We start from the raw sequence: 16,243 nt of genomic DNA, 5'->3' as shown, positions 1-16,243 counted from the left end.
GTACAACCCCAATAATGTCACCATCCCCTTCTTATTTCTTAGCTCCACCCACAAAGCCTCACTGGATGACCTTTCAGTTATTTAATCTCTGATTACTGCTGTGATACTCGCCTGAAACAAAAATGCAACTCCCCCTCCACTCCTTTCACCACCACTGTCCTGCCTAAAGCACCTGTACCCTGGCACATTAAGCTGCCAGTCCTGTCTCTCCCTGAGCCATGTTTCTGTAGTGGCTATAATATCCCAGTCCCATGTACCTATCCACGCCCTGAGTTCATCGGCTTTACCTGTCAGCCCTCTTGCATTGAAATAGATGCAATTTAATCCAACAGGCATTCCTCACTCCCTGTCATGTTCCAGCCTGCCCATGTTCAACATGCTGTTTCTCATTACTGTCAATCCAGGCCTCCCAGTAGTCTGTAAGTTCAAATCAGATCTCCCCTCAACCTTCTAAACTCTATTCAGCACAGACCCAGAGTTCTCAAACGGTCCTCATATGAGCAAAGTCGGAACTGCCTTCTTGAATCACTGCAGTGTAGAAACATACACAGTTTTTAGGGAAGGAGTTCCATGATTTTGACTCAGCAACAGTGGAGAAACAGTGATCTGTTTCCAAGTCAGGGTGGTGAGTGACTTGGAGGGGAACTTGCAGGGTGGTGGTGTTCCTCTATATCTACTTCCCTTGTCTTTCTAGATGGAAGTGTTTGCTGGTTTGGAAGATGCTATCTAAGGGTCTTGGTAAATGTATGTGGTGCACACTGCTGATACTGAGTGTTGGTGGAGGAGGGAGTGAATGTTTATAGATGTGTTACCAATCAAGTGGGCTGTTTTATTCTGAATGATGTTGAGCTTCTTGAGTGTTATTACAGCTGCACTCATCTAGGCAAGTGGGGAGTATTCCATCGCACTGTTGACTTGTGACTTGAGGGAGTCTGGTGGTGATTATTCACTGCAGTACTCCTAACTTCTGACCTGCTCTTGTAGCCACTGTAATTATGTGGAGAATTCAGCTAAGTTTCTGGTAACCCACCAAGGGTGTTGATAGTGGGGGAATTCAGTGACGGTAACACCATTGAATGTCAAGGGACGATGGTTAGATTCTTTCTTTTGGAGATGTCACTGATCAGGTTGACATCATACTGCATTTTCCATCAGGAACTGATGAAATGGACTGTAGCTTTAGGGTACAGGACCTTGAGTGTAGGGAGGTTAGGAACAAGACATCGATCTCGAAGGAGGGTGCCTGTAAACAGAAAGGTGGCTTGAAGTGTGTATACTTCAATGCCAGAAGTATAAGAAATAAGGTAGGTGAACTTGCAGCGTGGGTTGGTACCTGGGACTTCGATGTTGTGGCCATTACAGAGACGTGGGTAGAACAGGGACAGGAATGGCTGTTGCAGGTTCCAGGGTTTAAATGTTTTAGCAGGGTCAGAGATGGGGGTAAAAGAGGGGAAGGTGTGGCATTGCTTGTCAAGGATAGTATTACAGCGGTGGAAAGGACGATGGAGGAAGACTTGCCATCTGAGGTAGTTTGGGCTGAGGTTAGAAATAGGAAAGGTGAGGTCACCCTGTTAGGAGTTTTCTACAGGCCTCCTAATAGTCCGAGAGACGTAGAGGAAAGTATTGCGAGGATGATTCAGGAGAAGAGTGAAAGTAGCAGGGTGGTTGTTATGGGGGACTTTAACTTCCCAGATATTGACTGGGAAAGCTATAGCTCGAGTTCGTTAGATGGGTTGGTGTTTGTCCAATGTGTGCAGGAGGGTTTCCTGACACAATATGTAGACAGGCCAACAAGAGGTGAGGCCATACTGGATTTGGTTCTAGGTAATGAACCAGGCCAGGTGTTAGAGTTGGAGGTAGGTGAGCACTTCGGGGACAGTGACCACAACTCGGTGACTTTTACTCTAGTGATGGAGAGGGATAAGTGTGCACTGCAGGGCAAGAGTTATAGCTGGGGGCAGGGAAATTATGATGCGGTGAGGCATGACTTAGGATGCATGGATTGGAAAAATAAGCTTCAAGGGAAGAACACTAATGATATGTGGAGATTGTTCAAGGAACACCTATTGAGTGTCCTTGATAAGTATGTACCAGTCAGGCAGGGAGTAAAGGGTCTTGTGAGGGAGCTGTGGTTTAATAAGGAATTGGAATCCCTTGTGAAAGGGAAGAGGCCAGCCTATGTAAAGATGAGGCGTGAAGGTTCATTTGGGGCGATTGAGAGTTAAAGGTAGCCAGGAAGGATCTAAAGAGAGAGCTAAGAGCAGTGAGAAGGGGACATGAAAAGTCCTTAGTTGGTAGGATTAGGGAAAACCCAAAGGCTTTCTATAGGTATGTCAGGAATAAAAGGATGACTAGGGTAGGTAGCGGTCCAGTCAAGGATAGTAGTGGGAAGTTGTGCGTGGAGGCGGAGGAGATTGGAGAGACACTAAATCAATGCTTTTCGTCAGTATTCACTCAGGAACAGGACATTGTTGTTGATGTGAATATTGAGTCACAAGTGATTAGAATGGATGGCCTTGAGGTATGTAGGGAAGAGGTCCGGGGAATACTGGAAAGGATGAAAATAGATAAGTCCCCTGGGCCTGATGGCATTTATCCTAGGATCCTCTGGGAAGCTAGGGAGGAGATAGCCGAGCCATTGGCTTTGATTTTTATGTCGTCATTGTCTATGGGAATAGTGCCAGAAGACTGGAGGATAGTGAATGTGGTCCCCTTGTTCAAGAAGGGGAGTAGGGATAGCTCTAGTAACTATAGGCCAGTGAGTCTCACTTCTGTTGTGGGCAAAGTCTTAGAGAGAATTGTAAGGGATAGGATTTATGAACATCTGGATAGGAATAATGTGATCAAGGATAGTCAGCATGGTTTTGTGAAGGGCAGGTCGGTCCTCACAAAACTTATTGAGTTCTTTGAGAAGGGGACCAAGGAAGTGGACGAGGGTAAAGCAGTAGATGTGGTGTATATGGATTTTAGCAAGGCGTTCGATAAGGTACCCCATGGTAGGCTAATGCAAGAACTACGGAGGTATGGCATTGAGGGTGCATTAGAGGTTTGGATTAGGAATTGGCTGGCTGGAAGGAGACAGAGGGTAGTAGTTGATGGTATAGGTTCATCTTGGAGTGCAGTTACTAGCGGTGTTCCACAAGGATCTGTTTTGGGACCATTGCTGTTTGTCATCTTTATAAATGACCTAGAGGAGGGGCTTGAAAGCTGGGTGAGCAAGTTTGCAGATGACACGAAAGTCGGTGGAGTTGTGGACAGCGAAGAAGGATGTGGCAGGTTACAGCGGGATATAGATAAGTTGCAGAACTGGACAGAAAGGTGGCAAATGGAGTTCAATGTAGCTAAGTGTGAAGTCATTCACTTTGGTAGGAGTAACAAGAAGATGGATTACTGGGCTAATGGTAGGCTACTTGGTAGTGTGGATGAGCAGAGGGATCTTGTGTCCATGTACACAGATCTCTGAAAGTTGCCACCCAGATAAATAGTGCTGTGAAGAAGGCATATGGTGTACTGGGCTTTATTGGTAGAGGAATTGAGTTCCGGAGTCCTGAGGTCATGTTGCAGTTGTATAAGACTCTGGTGCGGCCTCATCTGGAGTATTGTGTGCAGTTTTGGTCGCCATACTATAGGAAGGATGTGGAGGTATTGGAACGAGTGCAGAGGAGGTTTACTAGGATGTTGCCTGGCATGGTAGGAAGATCGTATGAGGAAAGGCTGAGGCACTTGGGCCTGTTCTCATTGGAGAAAAGAAGGTTTAGGGGAGATTTGATAGAGGTGTACAAGATGATTAGGGGTTTAGATAGGGTTGACAGTGAGAACCTTTTTCCGCGTATGGAGTCAGGTGTTACTAGGGGACACAGCTTTAAATTAAGGGGAGGTAGGTATAGGACAGATGTTAGGGTAGATTCTTTACTCAGCGGGTTGTGAGTTCATGGAATGCCCTGCCAGTAGCAGTGGTGGACTCTCCCTCTTTATGGTCATTTAAGCGGGCATTGGATAAGCATATGGAGGTTATTGGGCTAGTGTAGGTTAGGTAGGCTTTGGTCGGCGCAACTTCGAGGGCCGAAGGGCCTGTACTGCGCTGTATTTTTTCTATGTTTCTATGTTTCTAAATGGCCGAGAGCTGATATTCTTCTGGAATCCCATAGATCATATTCCCACTCAGTAATCTCTCTCCTCGGTCACCCCCAAAATGGACCTTTGTCAGAATCATGGCTGGTCAGGAATGGAGGGGGCGCAATGTATCAAACTCCAAAAGGAGAAACGTTTTATCCCGGCTCCAGTAATTTAGCACCATTCAGCGTCAATCTACTTCCCTCACCCAAAACCCAAACTGCTCCATAAAATTGCCTCCTGACTGCCTACTTCCCTCCCCCCACCTTGGCCTCTGGGTTCCGTGCTTGCCCTGAGCATCACTCGGGTGACTAGAAGGGAATATGGAAATTCATGTACACACAGCAAGATCCCACAAACTGCAATGAACCAGTCAACCATTTTCACTGGATGCTGATTGATGGGCAAATAGTAAACCAGGTTTACTTAGGAGAGCTACCGTTGCCCTCTTTGATATAGCATGCAAGTATGTATCTTCACCCACCAATGCTCCTGCCTTAATCCTACTCCTCTCCCTCGGTATCTCCTTTCTCACTCTGCCCTTCCTTCTTCATTCTCTATTGTGATGCGAGGTGTATAGGGTCATAGTTATAGAGATGTACAGCACGGAAACAGACACTTCAGTTCAACCCATCCATGCCGACCATGTATCCCAACCCAATCTAGTCCCACCTGCCAGCACCCAGCCCATCTCCCTCCAAACCCTTCCTGTTCATATACCCATCCAAATGCCTCTTAAAAGTTGCAATTGTAACAACCTCCACCACTTCACCTGGCAGCTCATTCCATACACGTACCACCCTCTGAGTGAAAACGTTGCCCCTTAGGTCTCTTTTATATCTTTCCCCTCTCACCCTAAACCTATGCCTTCTAATATGCCTTCTGGACTGTCTGAGACAGTCCAGGTGAATTTCAGGTCGGGATGGAAGGTTCAACACGCGCCGAGATATTGAACAATTCTTCCGCCGCCTTCGCCTTTCACAACCAAGACTCCCGCCCACCCTCTGACGACCCCTTCTCCCGCCTCCAACACACCCCATCCACCTGGACACCCCGTGCTGGCCTCCTACCCGCCCTCGACCTCTTTATAGCCAACTGCCGCCGTGACATTAACCGACTCAACCTGTCTACCCCTCTCACCCACTCCAAACTCTCACCCTCAGAACGTGCAGCCCTCCACTCCCTCCGCTCCAATCCCAACCTCACCATCAAACCCGCAGACAAGGGAGGCGCGGTGGTAGTTTGGCGCACTGACCTTTATACGGCTGAAGCCAAATGCCAGCTCGCGGACGCCTCCTCTTATCGCCCCCTTGACCATGACCCCACCTCCCACCACCAAACCATCATCTCCCAGACCATCCATGACCTCATCATCTCAGGGGATCTCCCATCCACCGCCTCCAACCTCATAGTCCCACAACCCCGCATCGCCCGTTTCTACCTCCTGCCCAAAATCCACAAACCGGCCTGCCCCGGCCGACCCATTGTCTCAGCCTGCTCCTGCCCCACCGAACTCATCTCCCAATACCTCGACACGGTTCTGTCCCCTTTAGTCCAAGAACTCCCCACCTACGTTCGGGACACCACCCACGCCCTCCACCTCCTCCAGGATTTTCGCTTCCCCGGTCCCCAACGCCTTATTTTCACTATGGACATCCAGTCCCTGTCCACCTCCATCCCCCATCACGAAGGACTCAAAGCACTCCGCTTCTTCCTTTCCCGCTGCACCAACCAGTACCCTTCCACTGACACCCTCCTTCGACTGACTGAACTGGTCCTCACACTGAATAACTTCTCTTTTCAATCCTCCCACTTCCTCCAAACTAAAGGAGTTGCCATGGGCACCCGCATGGGCCCCAGCTATGCCTGCCTCTTCGTAGGATATGTGGAACAGTCCATCTTCCGCAACTACACTGGCACCACCCCCCACCTTTTCCTCCGCTACATTGATGACTGTATCGGCGCTGCCTCGTGCTCCCACGAGGAGGTTGAACAATTCATCCACTTTACTAACAACTTCCATCCCGACCTCAAATTCACCTGGACTGTCTCAGACTCCTCCCTCCCCTTCCTAGACCTTTCCATCTCTATCTCGGGCGACCGACTCAACACAGACATCTATTATAAACCGACTGACTCCCACAGCTACCTGGACTACACCTCCTCCCACCCTGCCCCCTGCAAAAACGCCATCCCATATTCCCAATTCCTTCGTCTCCGCCGCATCTGCTCCCAGGAGGACCAGTTCCAACACCGCACAGCCCAGATGGCCTCCTTCTTCAAGGACCGCAGATTCCCCCCAAACGTGATCGACGATGCCCTCCACCGCATCTCCTCCACTTCCCGCTCCTCCGCCCTTGAGCCCCGCTCCTCCAACCGCCACCAAGACAGAACCCCACTGGTTCTCACCTACCACCCCACCAACCTCTGTATACAATGTATCATCCGCCGTCATTTCCGCCACCTCCAAACGGACCCCACCACCAAGGATATATTTCCCTCCCCTCCCCTATCAGCGTTCCGCAAGGACCACTCCCTTCGTGACTCCCTCGTCAGATCCACACCCCCCACCAACCCAACCTCCACCCCCGGCACCTTCCCCTGCAACCGCAGGAAATGTAAAACTTGCGCCCACACCTCCACACTCACTTCCCTCCAAGGCCCCAAGGGATCCTTCCATATCCGCCACAAGTTCACCTGTACCTCCACACACATCATCTATTGCATCCGTTGCACCCGATGTGGCCTCCTCTATATTGGTGAGACAGGCCGCTTACTTGCGGAACGCTTCAGAGAACACCTCAGGGACGCCCGGACCAACCAACCCAACCACCCCGTGGCTCAACACTTTAACTCTCCCTCCCACTCCACCGAGGACATGCAGGTCCTTGGACTCCTCCACCGGCAGAACATAACAACACAACGGCTGGAGGAGGAGCGCCTCATCTTCCGCCTGGGAACCCTCCAACCACAAGGTATGAATTCAGATTTCTCCAGTTTCCTCATTTCCCCTCCCCCCACCTTGTCTCAGTCAGTTCCCTCAACTCAGCACCGCCCTCCTAACCTGCAATCTTCCTCCTGACCTCTCCGCCCCCACCCCACTCCGGCCTATCACCCTCACCTTGACCTCCTTCCACCTATCCCACCTCCATCGCCCCTCCCCCAAGTCCCTCCTCCCTACCTTTTATCTTAGCCTGCTTGGCTACTCTCTCTCATTCCTGATGAAGGGCTTATGCTCGAAACGTCGAATTCTCTATTCCTGAGATGCTGCCTGGCCTGCTGTGCTTTGACCAGCAACACATTTTCAGCTAGGAAATAGGTTATCTTAATATAAGGTTTGAAAATTCCAGACCAGACGTGTTGGTTATTTAAGAGGTATTTAAAACTAAGGTGTTTAAGCTCAGTTGTGTGAGTAATCCCCCAAGACCTAGAACTGAAAGAAACAGTTAAAGTCAACCCTTCAGAGGAGGAATTGCTCTCTGGTGTTTGAGTTGTAAAGTGACAGTTTCAGATAGATGGGACTTTATCCTGCTATATGTTTCAAATTGTGTTACATGTAAATAGCTTGATTTATTCCATTTTGACTTCATTTATTTTATTTTAATAAATTTATATTTTATCACAAAAATGCGATACTCTGATATAAAGGTACTGCTTCACCCTTAATCACTCACTCTTATGCAATCAATCAGTCATGATGTGTAATGTCCAGTAACATCAGAAAGCATAGAACCCAGACTACATGTGCCAGATGGTGATAGTGCAGCCGTGTAAATAATTAGCATTTAAATAAACTTCAAGATAATTGTCTCTCAAGAACCCAACCATAAACTAATGTCATATTATATATTACTAGATGGAATGATACTATATAGGCTAGTACACGATCTGCATCAAACTCTCTTCTCCCTCACTTACGAATCACTCACTTTTCACTCACTCCTCCCTCCACTTCTCCCACATCCACTCTGTCCTTCCTCATTACCCTCTCTCTCACTCACACCTCCTTCACTCACTCCTCCCTCACTCTCTCCTCCCTCCCTCACTCTTCCCTCCATTATTACTCTCCCCTCCCTGCCTCACTCACTCCTCCCTCACTCTCCCCTCCATTATTCACTCTCCCCTCCCTCCCTCACTCTCCCCTCCATTATTCACTCACCCCTCCTTCCCTCACTCCCCCCTCCATTATTCACTCACCCCTCCTTTATTCACTCTCCCCTCCCTGCCTCACTGACTACTCCCACTCTCCCCTCCCTCCCTCACTCTCCCCTCTATTATTCACTCACCCCTCCTTCCCTCACTCCCCCCCTCCATTATTCACTCACCCCTCCTTTATTCACTCTCCCCTCCCTCCCTCACTCATCCTTCCATTATTCACTCACTCCCCTCTCCCTCACTCTCTCCTTCCTTCTAGGTTTCGGACTCCAGATGATGTGATGTGACATGCTAGTTGGTGTGGTTTACTGTGCTGTTTCTTTCCTTCACCAGCCCTTCAGCCCCGACCCTTCCTCTTGAATGACGTGTTTGTATTTGAGCGCCAGTTGGCATTGGTTTGTCTTATCGCCCTGTTGCATCACCTGGACAGCCAGAATCGAGAGCAGCTAGTGAGAGGACAAAGATGGCATGGTTCCATCTGCAGATGGCACCGGCTGGTACTCACTCCCATTCCTTGCGCTTGGCCTGGGGCGTGCTCTGCATTTTATGGGCCTGGTGAGCTTTGATGATGTCCCTCTGCTCCACGATGCCCCCTCGTCTCCGCTTTATGATGTGGGGGCTGAGGGGGAAGTCGGGATCGTCAATGGGCAATGGGCTGAGGCCAAGCATCGGAAGATCGAAAAAGCTGCTCCCCTCAAAGGAGAAATGAGCATCGAGGTCCTGGATCTGAATATCGTAAACCGTGTCATAACTTGTTGCCTTGGATAGCATGTCCTCTGCCAATGACTGAGGGGGCAGCAGCTCACAAGATTGCCTCTCCATCCCTGTCTCTGCTAGTCTCAGATGCTGCGAGTGTAAGTTCCCTGAATCCTGCATCGGAAGAAGAGAATCCTTTCCATTGGATTCCCTTGCATGTCCAAAAGTCTGATCCAAAACGGAATGAGTGCTTTCTGATGCAAAGCCTAACATTTCTGGCACCTTTATAAGAGAGAGAGAGGGAGAGAGAGAGAGAGAGAGAGAATGCAATTAAATGTTAGATCAGATTTAAACAGCATTCAAACTTTACGCAAAACTTCTCCCCTTGTTAAGTCTCCTGACCCGAACCAATAAGAAGGAATACCAAACCCAATCTGACACTGTGTGACATTCAGAGACATTCAGGCAGGTCAACAAAGGGAGAGAGAGTTTGAGCAGAGTTTTCAAAGAGGGTAAAGAGGGGGGGCGGGGAGGTGGTGTAAAGAGATGGAAAGGTTTAGCGAGAGAAATTCCAGAGTTTGGAACCCAGGCAGCTGAAGGCATGGTCGACAATGTTAGAACAATCAAAACCAGAAATACGCAAGAGGCCATAATTAGGCAAATATCACCAAGGCTTGTGGGAAACTGAAGGGTTGAGGGCATCCAGCAGCATATCTCTCAAACCATTGTGGTTAAGTTTATGTTAATCCCTTGGAATATAGAAATTTAATTTGATGTGATATTGAAGAATATAACAGATTGTTATCGGACAAGTTAACAGTTGCAAACATTCACAGGTACCTTCATATCTGGGCTAGTCAGTTAGTAGGTTATACCTTGGTAGGAAATTTCTTGTGGAGTGCCATGTTTCAAGTGATTTTGAGTGTGAAATTTTGTCTTAAGTGGTCATTTCTCTTAAAAGTAGCTGACATACTGATTCGGAAAGAGGTCATGGGGCATTTGAAATGAATACCAAGCTAAATGTTCAGTCATTGACATGTGGACGAAATAGCCAAATGAATCTCAATGCAGAGAAATGTCAGGTCATTTGGGTCAAGGAACATGGAGAAACCATACATGCTCAAAGGAAAATACAGAAGCAAATGGACCTCACGCATCATTCTCTGAAGCTGTTGAAACAGTTGTGAAGGAGCCTTATAGGATCCTTAGGTTTACAAATAGAAGCATAGAGTATAAAAGCAAGGAAATGATGTTACACCTCTACAAATCACGTGCAGTCTGGTCACCCTGAGTTAGGGAAGGATGTTAAAGCCCTGGAGAGAGTGCAAAGGAGATTTACTAGAATGCTCCCCAGGAATGAAGGATTTTAGATACAAGGACAGATTCGAGAAATTTAGCTTATTCTCCTTGTCACAATGAAGAATAAGAGGTGATCTTATTGAGACATTCAAAGTTATGAACAATTTTGAGACGATAAAGAGAATATTTTGTTTCCACTGATTTGGTGTGCAGTAACTCGGGGGTCAAAATTTCAAAATTGTCAGCAAGAGAGCTAGGAATGAGTTGAGGAGAAATTTCTTTACTCGAGGCATTGTCAGGATCTGGAATGTGTTGCCTGAGAGAGTGGTGGAGGCAGATTTCAAAAAGGAGCTGGATATATATTTGAAGGTGATAAAGTTAGAGGGCTACGGAGACAGGGCTAAAGAGTGGATCGAGCTGGGTAGCTGTGTCAGGAGCTGATGAGTAAAATGGCCTTCTTCTGTAATGTAAAATTTTTTGTTCCCATGATATATTAGATTAGATTACTTACAGTGTGGAAACAGGCCCTTCGGCCCAACAAGTCCACACCGACCCATACCCCTACATTTGCCCCTACCTAACACTACACGCAATTTAGCATGGCCAATTCATCTGACCTGCACATCTTTGGACTGTGGGAGGAAACCGGAGCACCCAGAGGAAACCCACGCAGAGAATGTGCAAACTCCACACAGTCAGTCACCTGAGGCGGGAACTGAACCCAGATCTCTGGCACTGTGAGGCAGCAGTGCTAACCACTGTGCTACCGTGCCGCCTACTGCGATGTTGCATGCAGTGAAATGCAGTCTGTTACATATGGCACAGGATTATACCCGGAAAAATATGGTTTGTTATAAATTCAGAGCACTTTTCTAACCAACAACAAAGATCTTTTTTGCATAGAGAACAATGTTCTACTAAGTAAAATATACTGTTTTATATTTATAGTGCAGAATTATACCCCATAAAATAAGCTCTGCGTATACAGAGCTGTGTTATATCCAGTAAATACAGCATACAGACTCCAGTATCTTTTCCTGTAAAATGTGGTGTTTTAAGCATACCCAGCAATGTTGCATGCTCTGTCTTTGATCTTTCATATAAATATTCTACCCAGTAAAATACATTCTGTTATATGTACAAGCAGTGTTTATACATACACAGACCATGAGTAAAAATGAGTAACAAATGGCCTGTTATATGCATGAGCAGTATTAGACTTAGTAGGCTATGGTCCGCCGTGCAAGCAGAGAAATGTTACACACAATAAAATAGGGTCTGTTGTATATAGAGGGTAGTATTCTAAGCAGTAAAATACGGCCTGTTATATACACAGCACAGTGTGGTACCCATTTAAATATAGTCTGTTATGCATACAGAAGTGTTACATCTGGAAGGACCATGAGGCAGAGTAGCAAAATTAGCCCATCAAGTATGTTCTGCCATTCACTGAGGTCTGGCTGATCTGTAAATCCTCAACTCCACATTCCTGCCTTTTCCCCATAAACTTTAATGATTAAAAATCTACTTGTGTCAGCCTTGAATATACCTAATGACCCAGCCTCAACAGCCCTCTGCAGTAAAACAAAACCCTCAGATTCACTAGCCTCTGAGAGAGAGAGAGAAAAGGTTCCTCCTCATCTTTGTCCGACCAGATGTACTGTTAAAGTGCTGCTGTGTTATATGCTGTATCGTATGGGTGGGTTATATATTCAGCAGTTTTATACAGAGAATAAGAGATGGTGCTGTATATTGAGGAGTTTCAGGAGTGTTATATCCAGTAACACATGGAGTGCAACAAGTACAGGTCATTCTGCTATCATGTGCATTTTGTCAGTACAAATGTGCTATATTGCAACTGATGAATAATGATTGTTGTTTGTGAGCTTTCTACTGAACGAGTATAGCTATTTTCAATTAGTGATCTTCTACAGCATGATTTTCTTTGGTGGTTTTCCACAGCACGATATTTTGTAGCATGAGGTCACAGAGGAACACAACTGTCACATTATAGCAGAATGACCTGTACAGGAAAGTTGCATGCAATAATATAAGGTGTGTTATATGCATGATAGAGATTGTATGCAGTGGCATAGGATATGTTGTATATACCCATTGACAGATGAGGTGTTACAACTCATGAGGGCGGCACGGTGGCACAGTGGTTAGCACTGCTGCCTCACAGTGCCAGGGACCTGGGTTCAATTCCCGCCTCAGGCGACTGACTGTGTGGAGTTTGCACGTTCTCCCTGTGTCTGCGTGGGTTTCCTCCAGGTGCTCCGGTTTCCTCCCACAGTCCAAAGATGTGTAGGCTAGGTGAATTGGCCATGCTAAATTGCCTGTAGTGTTAGGTAAGGGGTATATGTAGGGGTATGGGTGGGTTGCGCTTCGGCGGGTTGGTGTGGACTTGTTGGGCCGAAGGGCCTGTTTCCACACTGTAAGTAATCTAATCTAAAAAAAAAACTAGCTTAAAGGGTGGTATGGTGGCTCAGTGGTTAGCACTGCAGCACCAGGGTCCCAGGTTCAATTCCAGCCTCTAGTGACTGTCTCTATGGAGTTTGCACATTCTCTCCATGTCTGTGTGGGTTTCTTCCATGTGCTTTGGTTTCCTCCCACAGGTCAGGTGAATTGGCCATGCTAAATTGCCCATAGTGTTAGATACATTAGTCAGAGGGAGATGGGTCTCGGTGGATTGCTTTATGAAGGTTTGGTGTGGACTTGTTGGGCCAAAGGGACTGTTTCCACACTGTAGGGAATCTAATCTAGTGTGGTATTATATGCACCATCACATAGTGTTTAAAATGAAAAGAGTATTGTACAGAGTATAATAAAGTCTGTTCTGGAAACAGGACTTTTACATTCAGAATCACAGGGAGTTAAGTGAACTGGAGTATTTTAAGGTCAGACGGTTATAGAGATGTACAGCACAGAAACACACCCTACGGTCCAACCCGTCCATGCTGACCAGATATCCCAACCCAATCTAGTCCACATGCCAGCACCCGGCCCATATCCCTCCAAACTCTTCGTATTCATATACCCATCCAAATGCCTCTTAAATGTTGCAATTGTACCAGTCTCTACCACATCCTCTGGCAGCTCATTCCATACACATACCACCCTCTGCATGAAAAAGTTTCCCCTTAGGTCTCTTTTATATCTTTCCCCTCTCACCCTATGGGTGGCACGGTGGTTAGCACTGCTGCCTCACAGCGCCAGAGACCCAGGTTCAATTCCTGCCTCAGGCAACTAACTGTGTGGAGTTTGCACCTTCTCCCCATGTCTGCATGGGTTTCCTCCCACAGTCACAAAGATGTGTAAATCAGGTGAATTGGCCATGCCAAATTGCCCATAGTGTTAGGTGAAGGGGTAAATGTACGTGTGGTTTGTGCTTTGGCGGGTTGGTGTGGACTTGTTGGGCTGAAGGCCCACTTTCCACACTGTAAGTAATTTAATCTAAACCTATGCCCTCTGGACTCCTCAACCCCAAGGAAAATACTTTGTCTATTTATCCTCTCCATGCCCCTCATGATTTTACAAATCTCTATAAGGTCACCCCTCAGCGTCCAACGCTCCAGGGAAAACAGCCCCAGCCTGTTCAGCCTCTCCCTGTAGCTCAAATCCTCCAACCCTGGCAACATCCTTGTAAATCTTTTTCTGAACCTTTTCAAGTTTCACAACATCTTTCCGATAGGAAGGAGACCAGAGTTGCGCACAATATTCCACCAGTGGCCTCATCAATGTCCATTACATCCGCAACATGACCTCCCAACTCCAATAATCAATGCTCTGACCAATAAAGGAAAGCAAACCAAACGCCTTCTTCATTATCCTATCTACCTGCGACTCCACTTTCAAGGAGCTATGAATCTGCACTCCAAGGTCTCTTTGTTCAGCAACACTCCCTAGGACCTTACCATTAAGTGTATAAGTCCTGCTAAGATTTGCTTTCCCAAAATGTAGCACCTCGCATTTATCTGAATTAAACTCCATCTGCCACTTCTCAGCCCATTGGCCCAACTGGTCAAGATCCTGTTGTAATCGGAGGTAACCCTCTTCGTTGTCCACTACACCTCCAATTTTGGTGTCATCTGCAAACTTTCTAACTATACGTCTCATGCTCACATCCAAATCATTTATATAAATGACAAAAAGTAGAGGACCCAGCACTGATCCTTGTGGCGCTCCACTGGTCACAGGCCTCCAGTCTGAAAAACCACCCTCCACCACCACTCTCTGTCTTCTACCTTTGAGCCAGTTCTGTATCCAAATGGCTAGTTCTCTATATATTCCATGAGATTTAATCTTGCTCACCAGTCTCCCATGGGGAACTTTGTTGAACGCCTTACTGAAGTACATATAGATCACATTTACCGCTCTGGCCTCATCAATCCTCTTTGTTACTTCTTTCAAAAGCTCAAGCAAGTTTGTGAGACATGATTTCCCACGCACAAAGCCATGTTGACTATCCCTCATCAGTCCTTGCCTTTCCAAATACATGTACATCCTGTCCCTCAGGATTCCCTCCATCAACTTGCCCACCACCGATGTCAGGTTCACTGGTCTATAGTTCCCTGGCTTGTCATTACCACCCTTCTTAAACAGTGGCACCACGTTAGCCAACCTCCAGTCTTCTGGCACCTCACCTGTGACTATCGATGATACAAATATCGCAGTAAGGAGCCCAGCAATTACTTCCCTAGCTTTCCATAGAGTTCAAGGGTACACCTGATGAAGTCCTGTGGATTTATCCACTTTTTTGCATTTAATTAAACCCATCCCTTCCTCCTCTGTAACATGGACATTTTTTGAGATGTCATTATCTGTTTCCCTACTTTCTATATCTTCCATTCCTTCTCCACGATAAACACTTATGCAAATAATTGTTTAGTATCTCACCCATCTCCTGCGGTTAACATATAGGCTGCCTTGCTGATCTTTGAGGGGCTCTATTCTCTCCCTAGTTACCCTTTTGTCCTTAATGAATTTATAAAAACCCTTTGGATTCTCCTTAACCCTATTTGACAAAGCTATCTCATGTCCCCATTTTGCATCCTGATTTCCCTCTTAAGTATACCTCTATTGCCTTTATAATCTTTTAAGGATCCTCTTGGACTCTCCTGTATAGAATGGAGAGATCGACCTGACATATGCTTCCTACCTTTTCTTAACCAAAACCTCAATTTCTCTAGTCATTCAGCATTCCCTACACCTACCAGCCTTACCTTTCACCCTAACAGTTGAAGTACTGTCTCTGAACTCTCGTTATCTCATTTCTGAAGGCTTCCCATTTTCCAGCTGCTCTTTACCTGCGAACATCTGCCTCCAATCAGCTTTTGAAAGTTCTTGTCTAATACCGTCAAAATTAGCCTTTCTCCAATTTAGAACTTCAACTTTTAGATCCGGTCTATCCTTTTCCCTCACTATTTTAAAACTAGTAGAATTATGATCTCTGGCCCCAAAGTGCTCCCCCATTGACACCTCAGTCACCTGCCCTGCCTTATTTCCCAGGAGTTGGTCAAGTTTTGCATCTTCTTTAGTAGGTACATCCACATACTGAATCAGAAAATTGTCTTGTGTGCACTTAACAAATTCCTCTCCATCTAAACACTGTGGCAATTCCTAAACACTTTGTTTGGAAAATTAAAATCCCTGACCATAACTAACCTATTATTCTTACAGATAACTGAAATCTCCTTACAAATTTGTTTCTCAATTTTCCGCTAACTATTATGGGATCTATAATACATTCCAATCAGGTGATCATGCCTTTCTTATTTCTCAGTTCCACCCAAATAACTTCCCTGGACACATTCCCAGGAATATCCCTCCTCAGTACAGCAGTAATGCTATCTCTTATCAAAAACACCACTCCCCCTCCTCTCTTGCCTTCTTTTCTATTGTTCCTATACCATTTGTATCCTGGAACATTAAGCTGCCAGTCCTGCCCATCCCTGAGCCGTGTTTCTGTATGATATCC

The sequence above is a fragment of the Hemiscyllium ocellatum genome, chromosome 9, assembly GCF_020745735.1.
Source record: "Hemiscyllium ocellatum isolate sHemOce1 chromosome 9, sHemOce1.pat.X.cur, whole genome shotgun sequence".
Taxonomy (NCBI): domain Eukaryota; kingdom Metazoa; phylum Chordata; class Chondrichthyes; order Orectolobiformes; family Hemiscylliidae; genus Hemiscyllium; species Hemiscyllium ocellatum.
Note: the sequence above shows the minus strand (reverse complement) of the source record.